The 7,211-nt window shown below is 39.7% G+C and overlaps 1 non-coding gene across 1 annotated transcript; it reads left to right on the forward strand.

Moving 5' to 3' along the window:
- Positions 1–4,823: 4,823 nt before the first annotated feature.
- Positions 4,824–4,930, forward strand: LOC123937735. The gene has a single exon (XR_006817534.1). It is a non-coding gene; the product is annotated as a U6 spliceosomal RNA (small nuclear RNA).
- The last annotated feature ends 2,281 nt before the right edge of the window (positions 4,931–7,211 follow it).

Genomic DNA, 7,211 nt, shown 5'->3' on the forward strand with positions numbered 1-7,211 from the left:
AGAAGCTGCAGGAAGTGCTGCCACGGTGTTGCCCTGGGAGATGGCTGGCGTTAGTGATCCACCGCCTCTCCCGGGAGCCTGCGGGTTCTAAGTGGCCAGGGGCTGGCCTTGAGCCCTGGCTTTTCAGGCCGTGCAATGGTCTCCTCGTTCGTCAATTCATTGCCAACCGCAGCAACTACGCAGCCCTCATCTCTGAGGAGTTTTCAGCTGCGCTTTGCCCAGAGGTGGATCTGGTAGCGTTGCAACCCCCTGCAAGGTCTTCCTGCGTTCTTTGGAGCGCTTGTTTCTCCCGGACCTTTTGAAGTATGTATGATTGTGAGCTGACTGCGCCTGTCCTCTCCTACGGTTTCACCAGTTAAAGGAAGAAAAACCGGGCGTATGTGTATCTTAAAAATTTTTTTCTTTAAAAGTATATTTTATGTGACAAAAGCCAAATATTTTTATCTTTTGCACCAAATAGTTTATTCGATTTGTCAAGTTGTGTGTGTGTGTGTGTGTGTGTGTGTGTGTGTGTTTAACATGCTTTAGTTAAATAATCTCTACACCCAACGTGGGGCTCCAACACACAACCGGGAGATGGAGCGTGGCAGGCTCTTCGGACTGAGCTAGCCCGATGCTCCGTCCAGTACGTTTTTAGCACTGACAGGCTCTGGACCATCTGTGCTGCAAGCCCCTCGTTCCCCTTTAAGCCTTGATATCTAATTTCAGCTTCCAGTGTAATTTCTTTTCCAAAGAAAGCTAGTGAGCCATTTGTTAAATTTGGATGGTATCTTTTACACCAGAATTGTCTGAGACCTTACCTTGGTATTTGACACAGTCGAATTGCCTCTTCTTTGAAAGGGCAGAGATTGGTACCTACTTCAGAGGCTAACTTTGATTCGGAAAGAACTTTGTAAACTTCACTATGAAATGCTAGAAATCACAATATGTCTTCACTAATACATAAACTTCTCGAGAAAGCCCCTAACAATCCTATGTATGAAAGGAGCTTGATAAATATATTTTTTATTCAGATTTGGTAAATGTACTTTAAATTCTGTAGATAATATAGAAAATTACACTTGACTGCCTTGCTCTATTTTGCTTTGCTTTATCTAACTTTTATGTTCAGTGTTTAGCTCCATTTGGTGTCCACTGTTAACTCTAACTCACTGTGAGAAATCAATAAAGTTTTATAAGACCTTCCAGATTATCTGGTGACCCTTTATTTTACTTATTGTCAGTAAAGAACTAACATTCAAGAAACTGAAGTAACTTCTCCAGCCAGTTAGAGGAACAAAGTAGAACTTTAGATTCTCAGTCTTCGGTCCTTTTCTGTCCCCACCCCCTATTTATTATCTTCCCAAATTGTGCATCATTCCAGCCCCCTGTCAGCCCTCACAGCAGCATCATACTCTTCGTTTCTGAATCTTTGGACTCAGACCTTTGAGCACTCTCCTTTTATCATTGTTAGTCATTTCCCCACCCCAGCCTTGATTGGTCTCTTTTATCCAAAGCTATCTATTTCTATTAATTCCTGGAAGATAGCTTTGTGCTGTCATTACAGGCCTCTTGTTGTCACTACCATACTTGTTGTGTTAATTCCTACCCTAATTAACTCAATATAATCTATAAGAATTGAAAAGTCCATAATAAATGTTTCCATGTATAACTTTTCTTCCATCTGTATTGCATGTGATGACATACTGACCTAACTAAAATGATTTATTCTTAAGCCATCCTCAAGACTTCAAAGAGCTCTCCACATCCTTTAGCAACAAGTCTAGAGTAAAATCTCTCCATTGGTTACGTCCTGTATGTGATTAATTTTATTTCCTTCCTATGTTGTACACCATCCCTCTGCTTAATCAGGCCAGCACCATTGCCTTGCTTCTCTTTCTCCATTGTTGTCACATACTTCTTGCTTAGAAAAGCTTCATTTCCTGTCTACCAGACTAGCTGTTTTCTATCGTTTCCATCCCAGAGGAACCTTAAAGTAATTTTCATGTGTTGGAAACCCCTGCATAAAAATGTTATAAGTGTGTGTGTGGTATGTATTGATATATATATATGTGTATATATATGTATATATATATATATATGTATGTGTGTGTATATATATATATATATATATATATATATATATATATCAAGCTGTAGACATAAAGCCCAATTATATTTGTCAATGCCCTTTTTTAAAAACTGTGGTATGACCAAGTGGGATTTATTCCAGGGCTGCAAGGTTGGTTAAACATCCGCAAATCAATAAATGTGATACATTAATAAAAGAAAGAAAAAGAATCATATGATACTCTCAATAGATGCTGAAAAAGCATTTGACAAAGTACAGCATCCCTTCCTGATCAAAACTCTTCAAAGTGTAGGGATAGAGGGCACATATCTCAATATCACCAAAGCCATCTATGAAAAACCCACCGCAGATACCATTCTCAATGGAGAAAAACTGAGAGCGTTTCCACTAAGGTCAGGAACATGGCAGGGATGTCCATTATCAGCACTGCTATTCAACATAGTACTAGAAGTCCTAGCCTCAGCAATCAGACAACTAAAAGAAATAAAAGGCATCTGAATCAGCAAAGAAGAAGTCAAATTCTCACTCGTTGCAGATGATATGATACTTTACATGGAAAACACAAAAGACTCCACTCCAAATCTGCTAGAACTTGTACAGGAATCCAGTAAAGTGTCAGGATAGAAAATCAATGCACAGAAATCAATTGCATTTCTACACACCAACAACAAGACCGAAGAAAGAGAAATTAAGGAGTCAGTCCCATTTACAATTGCACCCAAAACCGTAAGATACCTAGGAATAGACCTAACCAAAGAGGAAAAGAATCTGTACTCAGAAAACTATAAAGTACTCATGAAAGAAATTGAGGAAGACACAAAGAAATGGAAAAGCATTCCATGCTCATGGATTGGAAGAAAAAATATTGTGAAAATGTCTCTGCTACCTAAAGCAATCTACACATTTAATGCAATCCCTATCAAAATACCATCCATTTTTTTTCAAAGAAATGGAACAAATATCCTAAAATTTATACGGAACCAGAAAAGACCTCAAATAGCCAGAGGAATATTGAAAAGGAAAGCCAAAGTTTGTGGCATCACAATTCCAGACTTCAAGCTCTATTATGAAGCTATCATCATCAAGACAATATGGTACTGGCACAAAAACAGACACATAGATCAATGGAACAGAATAGAGAGCCCAGAAATAGACCCTCAACTCTATGGTCAACTAATCTTCAACAAAGCAGGAAAGAATGTCCAATGGAAGAAAGACAGCCTCTTCAACAAATGGTGTTGGGAAAATTGGACAGCTACATGTAGAAAAATGAAACTGGACCCATTTCCTTACACCACACATGAAAATAGACTCAAAATGGATGAAGGACCTCAATGTGAGAAAGGAATCCATCAAAATCCTTGAGGAGAACACAGGCAGCAACCTCTTCGACCTTAGCCACAGCAACTTCTTCCTAGGAACATCGGCAAAGGCAAGGGAAGCAAGGGCAAAAATGAACTATTGGGACTTCATCAAGATCAAAAGCTTTTGCACAACAAAGGAAACAGTTAACAAAACCAAAAGACAACTGACAGAATGGGAGAAGATATTTGCAAACGACATATCAGATAAAGGACTATTATCCAAAATCTATAAAGAGGTTAGCAAACTAAACACCCAAGAACAAATAATGCAATCAAGAAATGGGCAGAGGACATGAACAGACATTTCTGCAAAGAAGACATCCAGATGGCCAACAGACACATGAAAAAGTGCTCCACTTCACTCGGCATCAGGGAAATACAAATCAAAACCACAATGAGATACCACCTCACACCAGTCAGAATGGCTAAAATTAACAAGTCAGGAAATGACAGATGCTGGCAAGGATGTGGAGAGAGGAGAACCCTTGTACACTGTTGGTGGGCATGCAGGCTGGTGCAACCACTCTGGAAAACAGCATGGGGGTTCCTCAAAAAGTTGAAAATAGAGCTACCCTACGACCCAGCAATTGCACTACTGGGTATTTACCCTAAAGATACAAACGTAGGGATTCAAAGGGGCATGTGCACCCGAATGTTTATAGCAGCAATGTTCACAATAGCCAAACGATGGAAAGAACCTAGATGTCCATCAACAGATGAATGGATAAAGAAGATGTATGTATATATACAATGGAATACTACGCAGACATCAAAAGAAATGAAATCTTGCTATTTGTGATGACGTGGATAGAACTAGAGGGTGTTATGCTTAGCAAAATAAGTCAGTCGGAGAAAGACAACTATCATATGATCTTTCTGATATGAGGAAGTGGAGATGCATCATGGGGGTTTGGGGGGTAGGAAAAGAATAAATGAAACAAGATTGGATCAGGAAGGAGACAATCCATAAGAGACTCTTAATCTCACAAAACAAACTGTGGGTGGCCAGGGATAGGGAGGTAGGGAGAGGGTGGTGGGGTTATGGACATTGGGGAGGGTATGTGCTATGGTGAGTGCTGTGAAGTGTGTAAACCTGGCAATTCACAGACCTGTACCACTGGCGCTAATAATACATTAATATGTTTATAAAAATATTTTAATTTTTAAAAATAAAATAAAATGTATGAATGTTAAAAAAATTGTGTAAAATACACATAACACAATTTACCATATTAATCATTTTTAAGTGTATAGCTCAGTGGTTTACACTGTTGTGCAATTCACTGTTATTTTAAATAGAGAATGATGTTCTTCTGTGAATGTACTTCTTTGTGCAGCTTATTAGCCTATTCTGTGTGTTTTCTGCTCCCCACAAAAGATATCAATTGGTGCTCGCTTCGGCAGCACATATACTAAAATTGGAACGATACAGAGAAGATTAGCATGGCCCCTGCGCAAGGATGACACGCAAATTCGTGAAGCGTTCCATATTTTTCAGCCCGGAAAAAAAAAAAAAAAAAAAAAAGATATCAATTGTGATGCAAATTTTTAAGAGATTTTATTAATTTTATTTGACAGGGAGAGAGAGTGCAACCAGGGGGATCTGCAGAGGGAGAGGTTCATGAAGTAGGATCCCCACTGAACGGAGAGCCTGACATGGGGCTGAACATGGGGCTGAATCCCAGAACCCTGGGATCAAGACCCTAGCCGAAGGCAGATGTTCAACATACTGAGCCACCCAGGCACCCCGTTGTGATGCAAAATAAGTAGGAGAAGAAACTTCCATTTTTCCTTTAATTTAGCAAAGGTTGCAAATTGATTTTAATAAATGTTAACCTCTTTTTATAGGCCTATATTTGGATAAGAGTGTTATTTTTGAAGTGAAAAAATAATGAAATTCACCTATTTAGTATGAAATCTTTTATCTTTTGCTGTGTATATCCCCAGTTCTGAGTCAATCTTGAAACTGGCATTCACAGATTTCATTTTCAACTGCAATAAGATGATTTCTGTTTTTGTTCTTAATGCTCATTATTAGACAAGATAAAGTTCGCTCACACAAGTAAGAAGTTGAAAAGTACAATAAAATTTTTATTACTTTCCTAGGAATGGTAGGATGCTTTTCTTTTACAGAAATCCAGAACTTAAAGAAGAGCAAATCAGTAAATTTCATCTTACACTTATAATCCTTAATTCACAAAATTCTTCCTCTTCCCTCAAAGTCAGGTGCTCAGACTGAGAAGATTCAGAGAAAGGAGTCCTCATTCAGTCATACACTTGTGTTGAAGTGAAGGGAAACACTATTTAATTTTGTCCTATACTTTCCCACGGTGGTTTGGTCTCAACCTGAGACTTGAAATTTCCTCACTAAGTGCAAGCAGCAGTGGAAACTTCCAGGATTTCTTTTTGCCATGTGATTTTTTTTCCAAAAATTTTATTTCCATTTAAAACCAAGAATCTTGTCTCTTGAAATCAAAGTATTTTGTCCAAGCCCTCGAATATACTCAACTAGTTCAACTAGTTCATGTGATGAAAAAATGTCTACTAAGTAGGCTAGTTTCTGCAGCCCTTCTTGATCTTAAAAGCATTTGGAAAAACCTAGCCTACTATTTTTTTTTTCTTAAAGATTTTATTTATTTATTTGACAGAGATCACAGGTAGGCAGAGAAGCAAGCAGAGAGAGAGGAGGAAGCAGGCTCCCTGCTGAGCAGAGAGCCCGATGTGGGGCTCAATCCCAGGATCCTGGGATCATGACCTGAGCTGAAAGCAGAGGCTTTAACCCACTGAGCCACCCAGACACCCAAAACCTAGCCTACTATTATCTCGGAAGTGTTATCACAGTTCACTTTGTAGCTCAAACATCCTGTTAAGAACCAAAATCTGTATTAGTTTTTCTTACTGTGGAACAAATTACCCCAACACTTATGGCTTAAAACAGTAAACATCTTGCATAATCTCTGTAGGTCAGAAATTCAGGACCAGCTCAGGTTGGTGGTTCTGGCTCAGAGCTGTGGTCTCAGTCAAGATGTCTCCCGAGGCTGCTGTCACCTGAAGGCACAAGTGGGGGTGGAGGATCAGTTTCTAATGTGGCCCACTCCTGTGTCTAGCAAGCTAATCCTTTCTATTCCCAACACATGGGCCTTTTACAGAGTACTTAAATATTCTCATGACATGGCAGCTGGCTTCCCCTAGGACAAATGATATTCTAAGCCATGAGATTTTATGCATGTGGCAGGAGATTTATGTGGTCTTTGTCCAGATTTTCAGTTTCTTAAACATTTTTCAGTGAACTAGCCTTTGATAAGTTCAGGCATTTCTCTCTGTTCCCCCCCCCCAAGATTTATTTATTTTATGGGGCTCCTGGTTGACTCAGTCAGTTAAGTGTCTGCCTTTGGCTTAGGTCATGATCTCAGGGTCTGGGATCATCCCCTGCATCCATCAGGCTCTGTGTTCAGCAGGGAGTCTGCTTCTCCCTCTGCCCTACCCTACCCCCTCATCCTCTCTCTCTTAAGAATCTATTTTAAAAATCTTAAGATCATTTATTTATTTGAGAGAGAGAGAGAGACCAGTGAGAGGGGCAGAGGGAGAATCTCCAGCTGATTGCCATTGAAGGAGGAGCCCAACTGGGGGCTGAATCCCAGGACCCTGAGTTCATGACCTGAGCTGGCTGAGCCCCCAGGCACCCCAAGTTCAGTTATTTTTGTAGCATCATCCCAAATTTTTTTCATTTCAGCTCCAGAAGTTTCTGACACCAGCATATCTCCAGGAAGAAAGCA

Source organism: Meles meles, chromosome 2 (assembly GCF_922984935.1).
Source record: "Meles meles chromosome 2, mMelMel3.1 paternal haplotype, whole genome shotgun sequence".
Classification (NCBI taxonomy): domain Eukaryota; kingdom Metazoa; phylum Chordata; class Mammalia; order Carnivora; family Mustelidae; genus Meles; species Meles meles.